The sequence below is a fragment of the Lipotes vexillifer genome, unplaced genomic scaffold, assembly GCF_000442215.2.
Source record: "Lipotes vexillifer unplaced genomic scaffold, Lipotes_vexillifer_v1.1 scaffold1411, whole genome shotgun sequence".
NCBI classification, from domain to species: domain Eukaryota; kingdom Metazoa; phylum Chordata; class Mammalia; order Artiodactyla; family Lipotidae; genus Lipotes; species Lipotes vexillifer.
The window spans coordinates 245,205-270,472 of record NW_006798086.1 but is presented as its reverse complement, the minus strand read 5'-3'; the positions used below and the strand labels follow the sequence as shown (position 1 = coordinate 270,472).

Genomic DNA, 25,268 nt, shown 5'->3' with positions numbered 1-25,268 from the left:
GCAGAAAAGTCATATGATAAAATTCAACCCCATTTCATGATAAAAACTCTCAACAAACTAGAATAAAAGGAAATTACCTCAACATAATAAAGGCCCTATATGAAAAGCCCACAGCTAATATCATAATCAATGGTGAAAAATTGAAAGTCTTTCCTCTACGATCAGCACCAAGTCAAGGATGCCCACTCTTGCCACTTCTATTCATCATAGTACTAGAAGCCCTAGCCAGAGGGATTAGACAAGCAAAAGAAACAGAAGTCATCCAAACAGGAAGGGAAAAAGTAAAATTATCTGTTCACAAATTACATAATCTTATATGTAGAAAATCCTAAACATTTCACTAAAAAATACTGTAAGAACAAATCAGCAACTTCAGTAAAATTACAGGATACAAGATCAATATACAAAAAATCAGTTTCATGTCTATATACTAATAATGAACAATTTTAAAAGAAAATCAAGGGGAAAAATCCCATTTATAATAGCATCAAAAAGAATAAAATATTTAGGAATAAATTTACCTACGGAGATGAAAGACTTATACACTGAAAACCACAAACATTGCTGAAAGAAATTTTAAAAGACACAGGTAAATGGAAAAGCATCTCATGTTCATGGATTGGGAAGATTTAATGTTGTTAAAATGCCACACCACTCAAAGTGATCTAGAAGTTCAATGCAATCTCTATAAAATTCTCAATGGCATATTTCACATAAATGGAAAAAAATATCCTAACATTCATATGAAACCACAAAGGAACTCAGATAGCAAAAACAACCCTGAAAAGAACAAAGCTGGAGGCCACATACTTTTTGACTTCAAAAGATAATTACACGGCTTCCCTGGTGGCGCAGTGGTTGAATGTCCGCCTGCCGATGCAGGGGACACTTTGATGGGGGTGTGGCAAGGGTTTTAAAGGGTTTATGGGACCAGAAATATTGCTGCCGCCATTTTTGAGAATTCATTCAGCCACAGCAGAAGCTTGTCATGGTTAAATCTCTAAAGCTTGTAAGTGGCTCAGAATTCTCTGACTCCAAAGCCCTGATTCTGATCCAGATACTTCTCTTACTTTGTAACTTTGAAAACTATTAATATCACATTGTCAATTCCTTTTTTAGTCTCTAAAACAAGTTCTTGTGAGAACTGTTCATTTTTCCATAGAAGGACTACACATGAATTATTATTTTTAAAATGTGTGTAGGTACTATTCTGCTGCATTAGATACTAATTCATTTTAGAGCATTTTTGAATTCTTGGTAGCTTTTTATCCATGGAAGGGGAATAGCATTTTCCAGGAAGCAGAGGTAAGAGAGAGCACAGCACTTGTGGAGAACAGCATGGATTGCAATGTCTGGAGGGGAAGTGAGGGAAGGCAAACCTGTAAGATTTAAAAAGCAAGCAGGCTGTGTCATAAGCAGGCAAAGAACTTAGACCCTATCCTGAAGCCAATGAGGGCCAGCCATTGAAAGGTTTTAAGTGGGCAAGTGATGGGGTTCAGATTTGATTTTTAAATGACCACTTTGGCTTTAGTGTTGAGTATTTAAAACATGAGATTTGGAGTAATATGTAAATCCCAATTCACCCACTTACTGAATAAGTTGGACTTTGCTTGGAATAAAAAAAAAAAAAAAAAAAAAAAAAAAAAGATAATTACAAAGCTACAATAATCAGTAGGGTACTGGCATAAAGACAGATGCACAGAGCAATGGAACAGAGTAGAGAACCCAGAAATAAACTCATACATATATAAGGTCAAAGGATCTTTCACAATGGTGTTAAGACTACATAATAGAGAAAGGATAGTCCTTTTAACAAATGGTGTTGGTAAAACTAGATATCCACATGTGAAAGAATGAAACTGGTCCTTTATCTTGTACCATAAACAAAAATAAACTCAAAATGGATTAAAGATGTAAATGCAAAGCCTGACATTATGAAACTCCTAGAAGAAAACATAGGATAAAAGTTCCATGACATTCGTCTTGGCAATAATTTCTTGGATATGACACCAAAAGCACAGGCAACAAAAGTAAAAATAGACAATTAGGACTACATCAAACTAAAAGCCTTCTATGCAGCAAAGAACATAGTAATACAGTAAAAAGGTAACCTATGAAATGGGAGCAAATATTTGCAAAGCATATATCTGACACCAAGTTAATGTCTAAAATATATAAGGAATTCCTACAACTCAATAGCCAAAAACCTAAACAAACTGATTAAATATAGGCAAAATACTTGAATAGACATTTATCCAAAGAAGACCTTCAATAGCCAACGGGAATATGAAAAGATGCACAGCATCACTAACCATCAGGCAAATACTTATCAAAACCACAATGAGCTATCACCTCATACCAGTTAGGATAGTCATTACAAAAATGCAAACAAACAAAACAAAACAAAACAGAAAATGACAAGTGTTGGCAAGGATGTAGAGAAACTGGAATCTTTGTGTACTTTCAGTGGGTATTTACCTAAAATAACTGAAAACAGAATCTTAAATAGATATCTCTGCTCCCATGTCTACTGTAGCATTATTTACAATAGCCAATAGTCCATAATGGATGAGGGGATAAAGAAAATGTGATATGTACATATGCTGGAATACTATGTAGCCTTAAAAAGATTAAAATTCTGTCATATGCTGCCACGGATGAAACTTGAAGACCTTACACTAAGTGAAGTAAGTTAGTCACAGAAGGACAAATACTGCATTATCCACTTATATGAAGTATCTAAAGTAGTCAAACTTATAGAAACAAAAAATAGAACAGTGATTGCCAGGGACTAGAGGGAGGGGGAAATGAGGAAGTTACTGTTCAATGGGTATAGAGTTTTAGTCATACAAGATGAAAAAGTTCTAGAGATCTAGAAAGCTGTTGTGCAACAGTATGCATGTAGTTAACAATACCATATCGTATACTTAATTTATTAAAAGAGTAGATCTCATGTTATATGATTTTTTTGTATTACAATAAAAATTTTTAAAATAGAAAAAAGAAATTAAAAAAAAAGAATATTAGTAACTTTAAAGGCAGTGATTCTTTGCCTGATTATCACCATGGTCACCCTAGCATTTAAAAACAAAAACAAATAAACAAACAAAAAAATCTCTCCAGATACCAAAATCTTTGGATGCTCAAGTACCTATGTAAAAGGACATAATACAGTTGGCCAGCCATACACCATGGACTCAGAACCCTTGGCTATGGAGGATCAACTTTAATGCCTATCATCTCTGACTCATCAGTACTTGCCAGTTGACACTGAACTGAGCCAACTTTGCTCATGACAATCCCTGTGTTTGCCATATACATTATACCACACTGACTTGTCCCTGGCTACACCAGCACCACTCTGCTTACTTGTCAATAGACATGTTTTCCACCTGCATGTGTTGGTCACAGGTCACTCTGTCCTTAATTAACTGCAGACTCCCCTTCAAGATAAGTAGAGCAGAATCATTAACTTAGAGATCCTCAGTGAAGATGGATTAACTAGGACTCATTTTCTTTCCTCAATACATCTTTAACAGCCCATGTTTGTTACTCTTTTAGTCCTGGGGATGGGAATGTGAAAGAGAAAGCCATTAAGTGATCCAGAAAACTGCTCTGGCCCACCCTGATTTCTCTCCTGTCTAAATTCTTATTGAACTGATTATCCATTCTATTTGGATTAGTGCAGAATTGCTTTCCCATGGTGTCTGCCATTATTCTGTTCCCTGTTAAAATTTCTCATTCTGTTATTTTTGACTTTCTCACACTACTTCCTGCATAAGGGCTATGTCTCCCATAAGCTTACTGCTTGAGTGATTGCAATTAACTGAATTCACATGACTGACTTGCAGTTCAATGGGAGGTGGCCTTTTGACAGGAAGAGAACCTTGACCTCAGGATTTCTCAGCTCTACTTGCTAAAGACCTATTCTGAGACCACAGAACCTTTTTTCAACTACTTATGTAATTTGTTGAACAGATGATATATTCACAAAGCTCAAAAGTGAAAAAGTACAAAAAGATGTTTGGCGTAAAATTTCTCTCCTACTCCTGTCTCCTTCTGCTCTTCGTCCTCCCTGCATCCTCCTTCTAGGTGATCCTGGGAGACAGACAGCAACGTCTAAAGCTCCCCAGGTACCTCTAAAATAGAACATTGCTCTGTTTTCAGTCATAAGAGGGGAAGAGCGCCTGGTGTGACTTCAGGGTCTGGTTTCAAGGTGCTGCCTGTCAGGGATTAGAACCATCTTCAGTGCTGATTTCTCAAAAGTCAATTAATCAACCACTGAATCAACCAACCAAATTCTTACTGACCACTCATGAGGACTAGAATTGTGTTATGGATTAGGAAGACAATCAGAATAAAATAACTTTTGATGTTATTAATCTTAAAACATATTGTGGAAAATCATCATATCAACATGAAGGTGTCAATAAAAGAGTATTTTCTCTTTTAAGCAAGTGTGAAATTTTCATGTATACATTTACCCCACCAATATATTTATTTATTTAGCGTTTGGCAGAACTTCAGATATCATTAAAGCCAATCTACTTATTTAACTAGTGAGAAAACTGAAGATCAGAGAAGCAGCAAGTTTTATAATTAAGAACATGAAGTCTGGACCTAGCCTGATTCAGTTTAAATCCTAGCTCTACTATTTAGCAGTTGTGTGATACTAGATAAACTACTTAACCCTTGTGCTTAAATTTTCCTACCTGTAAAATGGGTGTAATAAGAATATATCTTTCATAAGATTGTAGCAATTATTATATGAGTTAATATATGTAAATGGCTAAGAAGCATGTCTGACAAAGAATAAGCACTAGAAGTACAAGCTATTATCATTAAAGGTTAAGTGACTTGTAGAAGATGAAATAGCTGAATGGCATAGAAATGGTTATAAACTGATAAAATTAGGTTATTGAATTATTCATTACAAAGCATTAAAGGAAAGCAATTACAAAGCAAAAATCAATATAACGTTCATAATAAGGTAATGGCAAAGTGTACAAGTGGAAAAAAAGAATCCAAAAAAACTAGAGTGGATGAAGGTGATACTTGCATTAGGTTGAGTTAGCTCATAAACAAGGAAATAGAAAATCAAGGTAGAAAAAAGAAGCAGGCTTTCTTAAGGATCACTGAGCCAGAAGACAGGTCTCAGAGACTCAAACTCTACTCCTGCAAAAAGTTTCCTTTTGTTTTTCTTTTCCCATTTTCTAGAAAAAAAAATAGAATGGAAAGGAAGAATACTCATAGGTAAGACCTAAATATTTGGGTAGGAAAACATTTTAAACACTAACTTACTTTCAATCAGGACTGAATAAATTTCAGTAAATAAATATATTTATTTATTTTATTTTTATTTTGGCTGCATTGGGTCTTCATTGCAGCACACAGGATCTTCGTAGTGGCACGTGGGATCTTTCATTGCGGCACGCGGGCTTCTCTCTAGTTGTGGCCTGTGGGTTTTTTTTCTCTTATCTAGTTGTGGCGCAGGCTCCAGAGCATGTGGGCTCTGTAGTTTGTGGCAGGCGGACTCTCTAGTTGAGGCACGCGAGCTCAGTAGTTGTGGCGCGCGGGCTTAGTTGCCCCGTGGCATGTGGGATCTTAGTTCCCTGGCCAGGGATCAAACCCACATCCCCTGCATTGGAAGGTGGATTCTTTACCACTGGACCACTAGGGAACTCCCTAGTTTTTCCCTTTAAATTATGTCATGAAATAGTTTTCTATGAATATCCAAAAAATTACTAAATGTGGTATGTTTCAAATTACTTATACCTTTATTAAAGAGAAAAATGGATAGTAAAGCTCACAAGCACCACTGATCTACAATTTCCAGATTACCTGTATTGAAGTGATTGAACAAATAATAGGAAATGGTATTATACTCAGTGAAATAAGACAGGGAAAGGCAAATACCATGTGAGCTCTCTTATATGTGGAATCCAAAAACAAACAAACAAACTAACTAAAAACAAGCTCACAGATACAGAGACCAGATTGGTGGTTGCCAGAGGTGGTGGGAGGGTTTAGGGGGGAGAAATGGGTAAAAAGGGTGAAAAGGTAAAAAGAAAAAAGAACAATTAAAAAGAATTTTAAACCCCAAGCAACCAAAACAGATCTCACCAAATCCACTCACAAAAAGTTCTTAATTCTATTTTACATACCCTTCTAACAAGTTTGGTTAGCTGGTTCCCTAACCCATAATAAATTATCAGTGAAAAATACAGGGAGATCCCTAAAATTAAATATTTTTCCTGAAAAAAGTGCACAAATATATCCTAGTCTTGAGGATTTCTCACCTTTCGCACAAGGTGAGCCACCCACAGGATGCAGTTAGCCTGTAGCGCCTTTAAATACTGGCAGCCAAATCTAATCACGCTGCGATTACAACAGAAAGCAAAGGCATCACCCCTCATCCAAGAGTTAATTCTGAGGAACAAGAAAGGGGGGGAAATGTACCTTGCACACTGTAAGATAATTAACAACCTTTCTAATGCAGTCCTTCAGATATTAAGTCCTCATCTTCACTCTTCTTTCCTAGCAACTCTAATATATACTGTGAGAACTAGTTAAAATACTTCTAAAAATTAACAATGGAAATGGTTAAGGGTCTGTCTGTCAGTACAGCTCAAGCCTCTACCCAGAATTTAGAAGCCAGTCTTCTAATCAAACTGCAGTCAAATACTTTATTTACATAGTGTTTACACATTGTAATGAATTAATTTAGTTGAATCTCTGACTTAATTATGGGTTACTGAGCATAGTTTGTGAGCAATGGAAGGGGCAAACAATTGTATTTCCAGCACTGAATCATTCAACGTCATTAGACAAAGAAACTATCAAAGTCAATAATCAATGTGCACTCAAACCTGGGCACCATTGAACCTGAAAGGCTTCCAGGGACTCCTTTTGGTTTGTCACTTTAACTATTTGCATATTAAGATCTCTGCAGGCAGGCAAAATGCTTCAAATGATAGGCCAAACTGCACCTTCAGAAGTCACTAAGCCCAGTACTGCCAAATAAATTTTAGTTGTCATACAATTTTGAAAACTAAAGTGATGATTTAAAGTCTATCCCAAACGCATTAGAGAGAGAAGAAAGGCTGAGGCATCTAGGTATGGCCCCAGGCCACCAGTGCAGGCTAGAAGAGCTGATTCGAAATAACAGACAGGCATATTTTCCTGGGACCAGGACACTAGAGAGTAACAAAACCTACCATCATACAGCTATAGTAAAAGAAAGGCTTTACTTTACAAGTAAGGTCAAAGAGGAGATACTCAATAACTGCTAGCTAACCTTTTTTACTATAATTAGTGGCAGAGGCAACATCAAGAGCCACATTCCTGATTAACACTGCTTTTTAGCACTGCTTTTTCCATGGATTACTTTCGTTTTCTCAAACTAAACGGGAGGACAAATAAAAAGAAGTCTTGTTTTATCAAAGCACACTAAGTATTTTGTCTATATGCTGATTAAGTTTGCCAAACAGTTTTCCATGCTTCTAGAAGACAAATAATGAATGTTAATCCTAGAAAGCACCCAGAATAGTCCTGGATCCATAGCAGTAAATGTTCGGTAATTGGTTATTTATTGCTTGACTCTTGAGTAAGCCCACATAATGAAGGACTCAATGTTAAAGAATCAAACAGGAATATAAATTGGTGCAGCCACTATGGAGAACAGTATGGAAGCTCCTTAAAGAACTAAAAATAGAGTTACCATATGATCCAGCAATCCCACTCTTGGACATATATCCAGAAAAGATGAAAACTCTAATTCAAAAAGATACATGCACCCCAATGTTCATAGCATCACTATTGACAACAGCCAAGACATGGAAGCAACCTAAGTGTCTATTGGCAGCTGAATGGATAAAGATGTGGTTCATATACACAGTGGAATGTTACTCAGCCATAAAAAAAGAATGAAATAATGCCATTTGTAGCAACATGGATGGACCTAGAGTTTACCATACTGAGTGAAGTCAAACAGAGAAAGACAAGTATCATATGATATCACTTATACTTGGAATCTTAAAAAATGATACACAGAAATAGACTCACAGACATAGAAAACAAACTATGGTTACCAAAGGGGAAAGGGTAGGGGGAGGGATAAATTAGGACTTTGGTATTAAAATATACAAACTACTATATATGGAGAAGATAACCAACAAGGACCTACTGTATAGGACAGGAAACTACATTCAATATCTTGTATTAATAATCTTGAAGAGAATCTAAAAAAGTATATATAAAAGAATCTAAAAAAGATTATATATATATATATATATATATATGTATGTATCTGAATCACTTTGCTGTATACCTGAAACTAACACATTATAAATCAACTATATTTCAATAACAATTTTTACAAAACAATCAAACAGGGAAGTGATGAGTAGGCTTAATCAGGGATGGTTACCAACATGGAGGTGAATTTAAATTCTTGTGTCCTTCAAATCTACAACAAATGTTTCTGCAACATGATACACTGACTCTCCTGTCTGTGAAGGGCAACACCATGGGACACCTGTGAGCTGCATCCCCTCCTACCCTCACACTGCCTCACACACCCTTGTGAATAAGAGATGAGAAAATGTGTGGTCAGACTGTCTGTCATAGAAACAATCTCTTGCTTATAGAGCAGGGTTTGATGTAGGGGATAATGGGGAAGAAGATGGAGCCTGAGCTATTCTTATGGAATCACCTAACTATGTCTTTTATGCAAAAAAAAAAAGGAGAGAGGAGTGAAATTATGAAATTAGAGGCTGAATTGGGAGGAGCAACAATCTTATTGCACATTTGTTTACATCCAATATATGAAAAAGTTGTTTGAATAAACAGAGTGTGACATATTACATTATTACTGCCATAATTCAAGCCCTTTTTGTGTGGGTCTGTGTGTGTGAAAACCAGTTGGATGTACAAAAATATCAAGTGTAGCATTTTATAATCTTGAAATCTATTAAATATTTTAAGGGTATGACTACTACACTTAGGCTCATTCTCATTCACATTTCAAATATAGAGATGTAGGGGCAGCCAATACCCAAAAAACTTACCATTCTTAAAATTCTATGATTTCACAATTCTTGAGCATAAAAGCAGCTGCTTTTAAAACACTATCATATGTTTGAGCTGATGACTTTCTGAACACAGAATATGCCAGGGACCAGCAAAGGGAAAATAGAGGCTTGGCCTAAGGGCTAAACAAGTATGTTGAGACCATAGGCATAGTCAAAGGGTTAGGCTCCTAGGTAAGACAATAATCTACTTCTGAAGCCTCTAGGTAAACCTGGGGCCCAGACAGTAAAATACCCACTTCTTCAGGGGATTGCCAAACTAAAAAAGACTGGGTAGTCTCAAAGCTGGATGAAAAGTAAGTAGACTAGCAGGAACCAGAACCCCAGAAGTCAGTTCCCATTTGGTGAGGGACCTTGTGATTGGTGAGATGAATAACAGTAGGGAATATTTGTTTAAAAATTGCATCAACCTAACTGAAAAATAAAGATTAGGTGCAGGCATCCACAATTTATTAGGACGTTTTAAAACTTGGACATTAGGATTCTCTTGTGTGCTTGCACTGACTGCATACAAGTGACAGATTACAGGAAGACATGAAGAAAATCAATCAATAAATAAATCAATAGGGCTGCTCGTAGATAATTTGCTGACACCATTTTGTCCTAGATGCTTCCAATGTATCCACAGTTTCTTCATTCAGTTAGCAACAAAGCCCTGAGGTAGGAACAAGCCTAGAGTATATAAGAAATGTAAAGATCAGTGAGTGAAGCAAAGTGACTGAAGGACAGTGAGGTATGAGGTAGTCTGAGGTCACAGATAGAGGAAGGTGTCAAGTCATGTAGATCTAGAACAGGAGTTTGATTTCAGAGAAGCTTAGGTCACAGGCTATTCCAGTCATCTTGTTATCGGATGATGGTGGCTTGATTAGGGTGTTAGCTGTGGAAATGGAAAGATACATATAAATTGGAAGTGGACGCAAATAAGCTTTTAGTTGTTGGAGTATATGTGCACATGTGTGTGTGTAAGTGTGTTTTATGGTGGGAGTGAGGAATCAGTGAGGAATCAAGGATGACTTCTAGGTATTTGGCTTGAACAACTAGGTATATGGTAATGATATTTATAAACTTGAGTAAAGGGAAAATGTACAGCTCTGTTTCAGTCTTGAGAAGTTTGAGAAACTTCTTAGACATCCTAGGGGAAATGTCAAGTAAGTGATCACTTGCATAAATCTAGAGCTCACTGTAGAGATCAGTATTAGAGACATACATTTGGGATTCATCAGTATATGATGGTACTGAAAACCACAGTATGGAAGCATCTGGGGAAAGATTATAGATAGTCTTTGAGACCAGCATTTAGAGGTCAACGGAGCAGGAAAATCAGCAAGAAAGGCCGAGAAACAGTGGTCAGTAGGAAGCAGAGTATAGCATCATGGATGCTAAAGCACACTGTGTTTGAAGGAGGGAGGAATGGTCACCTATGTGACTTGCTCCTGCTGAGCCAAACAACACGAGGACAGAAACATGATCATTGGGTTTGGCAACCTGGTGACCTTGGCAAGAGTTTATTCAGTTACGGAGGGCAAGTAGCCTGGAAGAAGCTGTTGAGGTGGGTGCTTCTGATGGGCTGAATAAGCCTTATTGAAATGCAACAGTATTCTTAGCACAGGAATGTTATCATGTGTACCCCTACTGAAATTTATGCCTGATTTCATGACTATCACAATATAGGATTTGTTTATAATTAAATCTTTCATAGCAGTTAAATTTTTTAAAAAGTGGTGAGAACCCACAATAATTAGCAGCAAATAATTTGTATGTTTACAAAATGCTTTGGGGATATATGACTTAATAGTTAGTGTTCCAAATGGCACTACTCTTTTTTTTTTTTTTTTTGGTGGTGCACGGGCCTCTCACTGTTGTGGCCTCTCCCGTGGCGGAGCACAGGCTCTGGACGCACAGGCTCAGCGGCCATGGCTCACGGTCCTAGCTGCTCCGCAGCATGTGGGATCTTCCCGGACCGGGGTACGAACCCGTGTCCCCTGCATCGGCAGGCGGACTCTCAACCACTGCACCACCAGGGAAGCCTGGCACTACTCTTATAAGCAATAAATGTGACCCTCTGGCTATGATATTGAAAATTTTTTTAAAAATTAGGAAGAACAAAGTAAACTATTTTAAAGACTTATTTTCAAATGTCACCATAGCAATAAATGATTGATTTTCACATCTAAAATTAATGTTTTTGTTTATAAAGTATTTTTAATTCTGGGTAACCTAATATATAACTTTGCTTTAAGACAGCATTTTATTTTAAAGACTTATAGCATTTGAATGAACCCAATTAAGTGTGCTCTGTGTGTCTTCTCAGTCTGCCCTTAGCAAGACTTACAATGTGAGTTCTGTTCTACTTGCTATCAGGGGAAATCGCACAGGAACCCAGAGAATACCGCCTGCTGGAAAAAACAAAGAGCTCCTTTTTTCATAAAGTCTCTGGCTGTGGCCACAGAGAACACAGCATCTGTTTATAGATTCTCCTAATTGGCACTAGGCCATTCTCTAGGCTTCCACTTCTTTACTGGCAAATGCAGCTCATTTTTATTTGTGCTGTCCAATAGATTCAGCTACTAATACCTACAGATTTGGATTATGAAAAATTATCTAGGCAGGTAAAAGGAACTGAAATATGAGACAGTTCAGTAGCTTGGCAGGAAGAGGGAGAGAGGCCCAAACTACCTTGAAGAAGGATTATTTTGTGAAAATGAACAAAGCTACATGTTCTCTCTTGAATAATAAAAACACTCATCCACATACTGACATGACACAGGGATTTTACTATCAATTATCACACACAGTAGTTTTATTAGCACCTATTCAAGACTAAGCTAATTTAAAAGCACTTGAAACCTTAAGCAGATGTTTTAAACGAAAAAAAAGAGTTCAAAAAGCTCTGCATCATATAGCATCTACTATACATAAAATAAGGCTCAGCTCTTCCTTAGTCTTGAAGCACATCCATTTACATATGAGCTGCTCATACCAGGATCTTGGTCAACATTCTCTAGGGCAACAATGTTCCCTGCTCTGTCAGAACTTTATGACATGCATTTTCTCTCTGGACTAAATTTAAATCCCTAGTCCATTTCATGCTGTAATACATCTCCTCCTACCCTAGATTCCTATCAGATGTCTTAGTTCCTCTTAAAATTAAAGGAAATATCACTTTGAAAAACTGGAGTTCTTCACTAAAGCTCAACATAAGCATACTCTAGGACCTCAACTTTTCATTTCTAAGTACAGAAAAGACTACGTAGTTCACCAAATGACATGCACCAAAATAAATGTTATGAATAGCAACACTTCATAAAAGCACAAAACTAGAAACTACCTAAATGTGCCCAAATCAAGAATGGAATTCATAAAATTATCACACAGTGGGAACTACTAGAATGAAAATGAACAATCTACAAATTTATGCAACAACATGGAGAAGTCTCATGAACAGACTGTTGAGCAAAAGATGTAAGATAACAGATTGTAGTGAACACTTTCATCATATAAACTAATACCTTATTCTGACTAGAAAGCAGAATAGTAGTTACCTCTAATGCAGTCTAGTGAGTAGAAAGGGGCATAAAGGACTTCTGAAACTGGTATTGTTCTTGGGTTCACCAGAGTGCTGGTTACACAAATGCATTCAGTTTTTCAAAGTTCATCACAATGTATAGTTAAGATATGTTCACATTTTTGTATTGATTGCATAGTTCAGTAATTTAAAAAACCTCACGTTTACATGGATGTTGGCTGAGTTGGAACAGAGATAGCTCAATATCAAGTGTAGTAGACTGAGTTCTTGTTCACACGTATTGTCTACCCCTTACCCTCAACTGAGAGCAGGCTTGGCTATGTGACTTGCTCTCATCAAAGAAATATGAGTAGAGATGAGCACTGCTTCCAACCCAAGTTTTTAAGAGCTAGTGTGGGGTTCACCATCACCTCTTTTCCCTCTGACTCAAGACTGTATTCCAGAATGAAGACAACACAGAAAGGAACCACAACCAACTAGTGTCGGACATGCAACAGGAGCAGAAAAGTGTCCTTCTTGTGGAAAGTCATTGAGAATTATCCTGAACTACCAGATTTGAGTAGAACACTTGGGTATTTTGGACTGCTGTGAACACAAAGAACAAAATTATTTCTATCATGTCCTGTATACTCTACAGAGCTTACCTAATTTAATGTTTCATAGAATCTTCTAGACATGACCTAGTACTCTTGTCTCATGGACTGTCTTAGGCATTGTCAAAGCTCCGTTAAGTCTCCAGATATCATCTATCCACACAGAGACCCTAAGACCCCCATGTTCCATTCAGCTCAATAAATTATTTACAGCAAATACTGAACTCCACTGGGAAGAGAGGAACTTGATCAGCTTATAATGATCTTTTCTTTGTTGAAAACAACTTTTGATCCAGCAAGATTTGACTCCCAGTAGTTGTTTCTGTGCTAGGTAGTCTTCCTGGCCATAGCAATTTATACAAGGGAGATACCTGCAGCAGGCTAATCAGATTTTCTCTTTCAAAAACTGGAAATCTGAATGAAAGAAATTGGGAGCCCTGGAAAATGAATCATAAAAATAAAAATAGTCTAAAAATTACATAATATGCTCAAGTTTTGGTTATGAGCTACCCTAGTATCCTCTTAATAAACTCACCTATTTTTCTTGGTAGCCAGAGTGAGTTTGATAGCCTGAAACCATGGTAACTTAACTATCAGAAATATTCATGTCTCTGGATATATGACACAATAGATCACTAAGCAGAGGCCTTGTGTTTCTAAGGTGAACATAATAATAATGCTTTGCTTCTCTAAGTTTCTCGTGGGCATTTTAGTTCCTGGAAAATTTGTTCCAGAGAGGTAATCTTTATTGGAAACAGGTGCATAAAGTGGCTTCTGCCAAAAATCTCCTAAGTTTTTAAGGTTAATTCTAAATTGCATTCCTTCTAAGCAGATTTTTTAAATGACTTAAAAAAAAAAAACACCCTTATTTTTGGGTCATATTTTCAGTCTCATAATATGACAAGAGAATTCTCCAGAATATGTATGGAACTGGTGGTTGACTTTCAGTGTCATACAAACACCAGTTTGCTTTATAAACTATAAACTATATTTCCTAAGATCAGGAAAGTAGGAGCCATTTCTTACGTATTATTAACAGCACTGGTGCAAGAGAAATGGCCTTTTTAGTAGAGCTGATTTTTCACATTTGAGTGATAATGGTAGGCAAGCAAGGAAAAATGGGGCTACAATATGGAAGACCTTAAATTATAATAGGTTTCCAAGTTTGGATGACATCCTCTAGGCAATGGTAAACTGGAGAAAGTTTTTGAGCAGGGGATAATATAATAAAATATTATTTTGGTCATGCATAATATACTAAAACCTGGAAAATCAGTGTTAGCAGACCAGTTAGCAGGGTTGCATAAGAAGATAAAGACCTGAACTATGATGATGATGACACCAACGGAAAATAGAGATGTGTATATATGAAGAAAAGTTGGACAAAAATAATCTACACAACTTGGAAACTAATGGGTGTAAAGTGAGTTGGAAAGGCCTAACGTGACAGTTGTGGAAACGAAATGAGATCTTGACAGAGAGAGAAAAAAATCCTATGGGTCAGTTGGTTTGGGAAGATAATGAAAAATGACAGAATGAATAGCCAAGGGTGAAGGTCAACAGAAGATCCATACAATACAGGGCTCAAATATCATATATTCGATGTTTCTGTTTTTCCCAATGTATTAAAATATTAAGGGAGTGTACAGATATATTGAGAAAGTATGAGAAGATTTAGAAATGCTACACATCATCAAAATTAAAACTTTTTTTCTGTGGAAATTATGGCTCAGAGAATTATAAGACAAGCTATAGACTGGGAGAACATGCAAATCTTATATTTGATAAAGGACTTGTATCCAGATTACATAACTCTCAAATCTCACAAAATAGTTAATGCAAAATTAGTTATCAAAACTAATTAGCGGTGGGTGGTGGTGGGATGAACTGGGAGATTGGGATTGACATATATACACTAATATGTATAAAAATGGATAACTAATAAGAACCTGCTATATAAAAAAGTTAAAAAATTAAAAAAAAAAACTAACTAGCAAGTGTACATGGGCACTAACTAAGATGGCTGAAATACATAACTGGGCTTGTTAAAAAATTAAGAATAGCCAGGAGAGTACACAAAAGGTATCCAAATAATTGAACATGGGATGGGTTTTGCTCCTACATTTATGATTATTTGTAATCAGTTTTAATTATATGAATGGATGTGTCTTCTAGATGAACAAGAGACAATAATAAATCATAAGTGAATAACCTTTTGTCAATTTTGTTCAAAATGGGGCTCATGAGTACATCTTGGACTTCTCAGACAATTAACTGGTTTTGCAATTTTAAAGGATTTGGTTCTCAGTTTCTCTCTGGGTTTAAAAACAACTCAACTGCCTGAATTTCATGAGAAAAAGAACAACCACAACAAAATCCATAGTGACTAGTTTCATGTGTCATAAGGGTGCTAAATTGAAATGGGAATCATTGATAGGGAAAGTCAGAAAATCTGTATTTGAAGGATGCCCATAACAAACTAGATAATCTCAGGTAAATTTGAATCTCTTTGGGTCCCAGTTTACTCATTTGTAAAATGAAGTGTCTGGATTAGATAAGCAATCCTAATCTTTACTATATCCCTTGTGGGGGGTATGTGTGTGTGTGTACCTTTAGATTCCTAGGTAGGACCCAACACCAGGTCTGAGTTAGGGCTCTGGGATCTACCTTTGTAATAAGGAGCCCTAATGATGCTGAGGCAGATGGTCCTTAGATCAACACTGGACTGGATAGAGGGTCCCTACCTCTTGCAGCTCTAATACTCTATGATCTAGTCAGTGTCTTTTATTTTGTTCTTCCCTGCTCTTTAGTAGTGCAGACCAGGCTATTAGATTTGTCCTTTTTCATATCAGAAAGGCAACAAAATTACTAGGGTTTCCCTTAGATCTGTATTTTTTGTGAATAACAAAGATAACCACAGACAGCCCAGAAGAGCTTACTTTTCAAAACTGCTTTCACATGGGGTATCTTTACCATGTAAGCTCACCTTCCCTATAATTTTTGTAATTTAAACAGGCCTCATAAACCACAATTGATCTTTAGGAAGTCACCTTTTAGATCATCTCCTCAAATAGATTTAAACTCCTAAGTGTAAGATGGAATAATATGATATAAATGAAAACTAATGATATGCTTAAAATAAAACTGTATTTAGGCAAATCAAAAGGCCTACCAAAGAAAATTATGTTTGACCTTTAGTTTCAATTTCTTACGTAATTTCATCCTGTTGTTTTTTCAATAAAGAGAAAAATTACATTTAAAAATAATATTTTGATATTTAGTTAAGGGAATTCAACTACTGATTCTAAAAGAAGGCTTTAATTTTATTTGTAAAGTAAATTCTAGTCAATTAATCTACGCTGTGACTTAAAAAATGCAAATGTTTCCAATAATAATGATAATTGACATGCCAGTAGATGATATTTACTTTGAGAATATCAAAGTTTTGTGTGGAAATATGGGTATAAATATTCAAAATTAAACTTTGAGATAATTAATTGTATTAATCCTAAATGAATAATAATGATATTTATATTTTTCCAGACATAATCACATTCATTTATGCCGCTGAAGTATATACACTGTGTGGAAAAACCCTGAACTTGAGGGCTGATATCAGACATTCCAGCCAAAATCAGATGAGGCTAATAAGTTAGAATTCAGGCTCTTTTCCTTACAAAATAGGTTGTTCGGGGCCAGAAGCCTTCATGTACTGAGTCCCATTTTCTTTATCTATAAAATAGAGACAACTTTGGACATACCACCAAATCTCTCCATGTTAATTCTTCAAATTAAAAGAGGGTAGTATAACTACAGACGTCTTTTCATTCTAATTTAATTCTAATTCTTGAAAACTTTAATATTCTCTTCACATTTGCTAAATGTGAAAACATGCTCTCAGTCACTATAAACCCTAAAATGTTCTAGTTTTGGAAACAAATGAGAAAAAGAGACATTTCTGGTTTTAATTAGCCACAGTAATAGAGCAGGTTTTGTTTTTTATTTTTGAAATGCTTTGTCCTGTTTATCATCTGTGATCTTCTGTAATTTTGCTCTAAGTCACAAATTTGAGGATCCTTTAGATTTCTATATACTTGGTGTATGAGAAACAGTTAAGTCACTAAGGGATCATGATTGTAACAGAATTTTTTGGAACAGATATTGATCCTGACAATATCTACAGACATCAATTGTTTTATGGAAATTAAAAAATAGATATAACTGTAATAAATCACCTAGAACAATATTCAAAAATCAAGATCCCAAGCATATGGATATGTTTGGGTTTTCAACAGTAAAAAAGTACAAACCCTGAAGATAGCTTCTGTTACATCATACCCTTAACTAGACTTTGTTTTGTGAAAAGAAATCCACTCTGGTTATCACAGTATTCCCAGGGAAAAACACATCACCTGCTAATTAAGAGGTGTTAATTTTCTATAATTGATGAATCAACCAATGAACAATGTTCTTATGAAACAACAGAACTCTATAACCTTGCTGTTATCTACTCATAGCCATGTAAGAATGCCACTAAATATTTTGGAGAATAGCATAAAGAAGATCACATTACCCTTTAAAATATGACTGAGATCAATCTTTTTTTTTTTTTTTTTAATTGGAAACTGAGCATCTTCTTTGCACTTGGTTGAGGCAGTATAACACACTGGTTTAGGGCAGGAATAATTGTGAATCAGGTAGGTAAGAATCCAGGTTGTCCTCCATGCAAACATTATTAACTTAGGCAAATAATTTAATCGTGTTGAGGTTCATTTTATTTACAGTACTTACAAAATTGGGAAACATAATTTTAATTTACGGTGCTATTGAAAGATTTCAACGTCAACATTTTAATAAATAATTTAGTATAGTGGCCAGCACAAAGTAATTGTTCAATAAATAACTGCTACTATAGCTACTAAATATATTAAAAATCAACGCTTACATAAGTCATAGCTTTCCTCAACTGGCTGGTGTCAATTTGATAGACAAGAAACAAGATAATTATTCTTCTTTCTCTTGTAGATATTTTTCAAGACATAAAGAGATCAGTCTGCTTTGTAATTCCTTCTTATTTTTTATTGCTAGAACCAAGATTAATAATACCTTCCTTTCCTTAGAGCATCCAAATATCAATCCTCTTTAATTCAAATTCAAGCCCCTCCTCCTCTATGACACCTGAAGAATTTCAGCCCATATAATCTCTCCCTCCTTTGACCTCCCACCACTATCATTTTACATTTTAGCAGCTTACGTTTATGCTGATTTTACCTCTGCAACTATACAAGGAGCTCCTTAAGGGTAAAGGGCATGCTAAACAATTAAACTGTTTTGTCTTTTCTGTACTCCTAGTGCTTGCACTAACAGAAGTTAACAGGAGGCTGGCATAAGTATGTGCTTCACTTATTTGAGAGATAATTGTGGTTGACCATACAAGTGATAACTCCCTCCCTACTAAGAAACATGCACCTTGTTTCCTCCTCTGGCACACGTGGGTCTACAGGAAAACTTACGGCTATGACGTGTATCTGGGATCCCCTCTCCAATATGCCCAAAATCAAGGGTTCAGAGTCAAGTAGGGAGGGGGTAGGGCCTATGGAAAGTGGAAAGTGCATGCTCTGCCCAAAGACATTCAAATAAAAAAGAAAAGGTGGGAAAAAAGGAGAAAATTACAACACCAGCCAAACTAAATATTTTTGTGCACTGTATTTGCCTGAAGGCTGGCAGTTTTCTTGAAACAGCCTGAAGGCTGTCCATAGATTCATACTCATTGAACTTCTGAGAACAAAAGTCTCAATCTTTCTAGAAAAATTACTTTCCTGCATCAGTCTTTATTTCAAATAGCTTGTCATTGTGTCTTTATAACTGTATTTACATTTGCCATATAATGTCTTAAATCGGGGTTTGAAGATATCATTCCTGAAATGATATTAAATCATACTTTTTCTTTTAGGATAGGATCAGTAATTTTTATGATCTCTTACATCTGTGTGACTTCAGATATAAATATATGCATATGTAAAATTTATCTATATGTAATCAAATTTGTGTGACTCTAGACATATGTAATTTATGTATTTATTATGAATTAATATTCCCATATATTAATATTTAAATAGTATAATAAACTAATATAATAAAGTAAAAAACTTACTTAAAAATAAATTTGTATTATAAATTAAATTGTCATATATAATATATAAATTGTATAATTTATACATTTACAATTTCAGTCTCTATATCTTTAAATTAGAGAAATGTTTTAAGCCAACAGATATGTATAAATACCCACAATATGCAAGGTATTTTGCTAGAGACTGAAATATTCATGATGGGTTAGAAGTAGCACTTGAGAGATTTTTATTAGGCAATAATTGATGTTAGATTGTTTTATTCAACTCAGATTTTGACAATTGTATTTAAATCAGCATATGAAAGTACGTAGCTTGATGTCAACTTTAATATTAAAGATTTTCCTCCACAGTAGTTTAACAAAACATTACAGGGAATTTAAAAAATGGATTGGCATTCTGAATATTTATAACTAATTTTGTTCAATTAGCTAGCTGCTTTAAAAGTTCAACAAGGGCTTCCCTGGTGGTGCAGTGGTTGAGAGTCCGCCTGCCGATGCAGGGGACACGGGTTCGTGTCCCGGTCCGGGACGGGCCCGTGAGCCAGGGCCGCTGAGCCTGGGCGTCTGGAGCCTGAGCTCCGCAACGGGAGAGGCCACAACAGGGAGAGGCCCGCATATCGCAAAAAAAAAAAAAAAAGTTCAACAAGACAAAATAATCATCAAAACACCTTCCTCCTGAGGCAACCCAGCACTGGAGGCTACAGGTCTTTGGTGAGGCTAATGGCGGACTCTGGGAGGCCTCATGCCAAGGAGTACTTCCCAGAACTTCTGCTGTGAGTGTCCTTGTCCCCTCAGTGTGCCACAGCCACCCACCGCCTCTGCAGGAGACCCTCTAACACTAGCAGTAATCTCAAAGAAAGAAAACGACTTGTGTAGCCAAAAGTTTTACAAATCAATATTGCCGAGCAGGCTCTAGTGTCGAGAAAAAGCAAGGTAACAGATTCTCCTTTAGAGCCTCTGGAAAGGAATACAAACCTGCCTACAGAACTGTAAGGTAGGTGACCCAGTTCTGGTCAATGACATATGAGGCCAAGTCTGCAGGGCACTTCTAAGAGAAAGTTTTCCTCCTTGTCAGCTGTCTTGGGACTACGAGGGATGGAGCAAACCCACTGAGGCTGTGGAATGGAAAGATGAAGGACTCTAGGTCTTTAATGATCTTGTTGATCTGTTAAATTAATGGACCTTGCATCAGACCTACCTCTGAAGTTTTTGTTATGCGATATTGTTACCAAAAGAAGCTCAAAAGCCACTGAAGAGGCAAGAGCTGTGTGGCTGACAGGGTCTTGGTGCTCCGGCTGGGTGTCAGGCCTGAGCCTCTGATACAGGACACTGGACAACCAGAGACCTCCTGGTCCCACGTAATATCAGTTGGCGAGAGCTCTCCCAGAGATCTCCATCTCAACACTAAGACCCAGCTCCACTCAAGGACCAGCAAGCTCCAGTGCTACACACCTCATGCCAAACAACTAGCAAGACAGGAACACAACCTCACCCATTAGCAGAGAGGTTGCCGAAAACCATAACTTCACAGACAGCCCAAAAGACACCACCGGGCGTGGCCCTGCCCAGCAGAAAGACAAGATCCAGCCTCATCCACCAGAACACAGGCACCAGTCTCTTCCACCAGGAAGCCTACACAACCCACTGAACCAACCTTACCTACTGGGGGCAGACACCAAAAACAATGGGAACTACGAACCAGCAGACTGCAAAAAGGAGACCCCAAACACAGTAAGTTAAGAAAAATGAGAAGACAAAGAAATACGCAGTAGATGAAGGAGCAAAGTAAAAACCCACCAGACCAAACAAATGAAGAGGAAATAGGCAGTCTACCTGAAAAAGAATTCAGAGTAATGATAGTAAAGGTGATCCAATATCTTGGAAATAGAAAGGAGAAAACACGAGAAACGTTTAACAAGGACCTAGAAGAACTAAAGAGCAAACAAACAATGATGAACAACACAATAAATGAAATTAAAAATTCTCTAGAAGGAATCAATAGCAGAATAACTGAGGCAGAAGAATGGATAAGTGACCTGGAAAATAAAATAGTGGCATTAACTACTGCAGAGCCGAATATAGAAAAAAGAATGAAAAGAACTGAGGACAGTCTAAGAGACCTCTGTGACAACATTAAACACACCAACATTCAAATTATAGGGGTCCCAGAAGAAGGAGAAAAAGAAAGGGTCTGAGAAAATATCTGAAGAGATTATAGTTTAAAACTTTCCTAACAAGGGAAAGGAAGTAGTCAATCAAGTCCAGAAAGCACAGAGAGTCTCATACAGATAAATCCAAGGAGAAACAAGCCAAGACACATATTAATCAAACTATCAAAAATTAAATACAAAGAAAAAATATTAAAAGCAGCAAGGGAAAAGCAACATATAACATACAAGGGAATCCCCATAAGGTTAACGGCTGATCTTTCAGCAGAAACTCTGCAAGCCAGAAGGTCGTATTCTTAGGGCAGGACATATTTAAAGTCCTGATGTCCATATTTAAAGTCCATATTTAAAGATGAAAGGGAAAAACCTACAACCAAGATTACTCTAGCAAGCACGGATCTCATTCAGATTCGACAGAGAAATTAAAACCTTTAGAGACAAGCAAAAGTTAAAAGAACTCAGCACCACTATATCAGCTTTACAACAAATGCTAAAGGAACTTCTCTAGGCAAGAAACACAAGAGAAGGAAAAGGCCTACAAAAACAAACCCAAAACAATTAAGAAAATGGTAATAGGAACATACATATCAATAACTACCTTAAATGTAAATGGATTAAATGCTCCCACCAAAAGACATAGACTGGATGAATGTATACAATAACAAGACCCGTATATATGCTGTCTACAAGAGACCCACTTCAAACCTAGGGACACGTACACATTGAAAGTGAGGGGATGGAAAAAGATACTCCATGCAAATGCAAATCTAAAGAAAGCTGGAGTAACTATTCTCATATCAGACAAAATAGACTTTAAAATAAAGACTGTTACAAGAGACAAAGAATGATACTACATAATGATCAAGGGATCAATCCAAGAAGAAGATATAACAATTGTAAATATTTATGCACCCAACATAGGAGCACCTCAATACATAAGGCAAATGCTAACAGCCATAAAAGGGGAAATCGACAGTAACACAATCATAGGGAACTTTAACACCCCACTTTCACCAATGGACAGATCATCCAAAATTAAAATAAATAAGGAAACACAAGCTTTAAATGACACATTAAACAAGATGGACTTAATTGATATTTATAGGACATTCCATCTCAAAACAACAGAATGGACATTCCATCCAAACAACAACACTTTCTTCTCAAGTGTTCATGGAACATTCTCCAGGATAGATCATATCTTGGGTCACAAATCAAGTCTTGATAAATTTAAGAAAATTGAAATCATATCAATTTTCTTTTAACCAAGATGAAAAGACAACCCTCAGAATGGGGGAAAATATTTGCAAATGAAGCAACTGACATAGGATTAATCTCCAAAGTATACAAGCAGCTCATGCAGCTCAATATCAAAAAACAAACAACCCACTCCAAAAATGGGCAGAAGACCTAAATAGACATTTCTCCAAAGAAGATATACAGACTGCCAACAAACACATGAAAGGATGCCCAACATCACTAATCATTAGAGAAATGCAAATCAAAACTACAATGAGGTATCACCTCACACTAGTCAGAATGGCCATCATCAAAAAATCTACAAACAATAAATGCTGGAGAGGGTGTGGAGAAAAGGGAACCCTCTTGCACTGTTGGTGGGAATGTAAATTGATAAAGCCACTATGGAAAACACTATGGAGGTTCCTTCTAAAACTAAAAATAGAACTACCATATGACCCAGAAATCCCACTACTGGGCATGTACCCTGAGAAAACCATAATTCAAAAAGCGACATGTACCACAATGTTCATTGCAGCACTATTTACATTAGTCAGGACACGGAAGCAACCTAAGTATCCATCAACAGATGAATGGATAAAGAAGATGTGGCACATATATACAATGGGGTATTAGCCATAAAAAGAAATGAAATTGAGTTATCTGTTGTGAGGTGGATGGACCTAGAGCCTGTCATACAGAGTGAAGTCAGTCAGAAATAGAAAAGCAAATACTGAATGTTAACACATATATATGGAATCTAAAAAAAAAAAAAATGGTTCTGAAGAACCTAGGACAGGACAGAAATAAAGACGCAGATGTAGAGAACGGACTTGAGGACATGGGGAGGGGGAAGGGTAAGCTCGGAGGAAGTGAGAGAGTGGCATGGACATATATACACTACCAAATGTAAAATAGCTACTGGGAAGCAGCAGCATAGCACACGGAGATCAGCTCTGTGCTTTGTGACCACCTAGAGAGATGGGATAGGGAGGGTGGGGATATGGGGACACAAGACGGAGGGGATATAGGGATATATGTATACGTATAGCTGGTTCACTTTGCTATACAGCAGAAACTAACACAACATTGTAAAGCAATTATACTCCAATAAAGATGTTTAAAAAACAAACAAACAAAAAAACACCTTCCTCCTATTATCTGAAGTACAATTGTTAACTTCACTTTTGGTGAAGACTCCAAAAGTACTTTTTCCTTGTGTGAAAAAATTATTTTTTCATAAAAGCATGAAATCAGGCATTCATATTCTATTTCTAAATACGCATCAAAAATAACCCTACTTCATATTTCTAATAGGGTTTTGCTTATTATATATGGATAATGTTTTTTATATAATATGCTATTCTACAAAGCTGAAACTGGGTCAAGTTTTTACTTTTCCAAATACCTTTCTGTTTATTTACACTGTCATTTATAAGGTATGTTAAAGATTTTTTTAAGCCTCAAACTTTGGAAAATGATATATGATTGTCTACCGAAATAATAGCAAATATACTTCGAACAAATATGTTATTGAAAATGTATTTCTTCCAAGTTTCACAAACCATTATCAGGTAGGTCAGTTCTTAGGAATCACTTTTACAAATCAAGAATTCAGGCTACAAAGTTAAGTAATCTAATGTTGAAACTACAACACTTCTACTCCAATGTTTTACTTTTCTACTTATTTTCAATGATGGCTTTGTCGTTGAAATGAAAGTTATATTGCTATAAAGATGGCCTCACTCTAAGAATTCCTATGCATTTTGTAAGTTAAATAATGTTGAGCTGTTACCTTAATCCAAAACTTTCTTTCCTGATTAAGCAATACAGAGGTAAAGTACAGAATTGAGTAAAAAATTACGTCTTCCATAAACAAGATTAAAGAAAAATGAAGTAAACTAGATGACAAGAACCAAATTACAGCACTATTTCTATATTTATGTAAATTTATCATAATGCCTGTTCATGTGTTAAGCACATGTGTTAGGCATGTGGTAGGATGTTCTATAAGTATGTTGAATGATCTACTGATCAATCAGAGATGTATTTCAGCAGTGTGGAGAAAGAACACAGTATGTTGATGAAATTCTCATATGTCTTAAAAAAATTTGTTGGATTATACATTTTATAGACTATGAGTGTGTAACTGATTCATTGTGATGCGCTGGGTGAGAAAGAGGATTGTCAGAAAGACCTTTGTCCCATGGCTCACATGATTTTCAACTGGACATTCCTTCCCCTTCCTTTCTCTTTGCCATCCCTCTACAATCCTAAAGATTGCAGGGAATCAGAAAGTTTCTTAACATGGACACAATACATTGAACCCACTGAAACAAACAGCTGCTTCTCAGGTATGCCACTTTTTGATGTGGCAAATTAGAACAATGACAATGGTAAAACAAAAATAAACATGCACTTTAAAAAAACTATTTAACAAGAAAAGATAAGGGAATGATTTTGATTAAGATACACACTGTCCAAATATAGCCCTTTCTCCTGAATTTTATTACCAAAGAA

General features: G+C 36.3%; 1 protein-coding gene across 1 annotated transcript in view; it reads right to left on the bottom strand.

Moving 5' to 3' along the window:
- Positions 1-25,268, bottom strand: part of NRXN1 (neurexin 1) — a 1,152,893-nt gene that overhangs the window by 914,670 nt on the left and 212,955 nt on the right. The gene's annotated exons all lie outside the window — the stretch shown is intronic.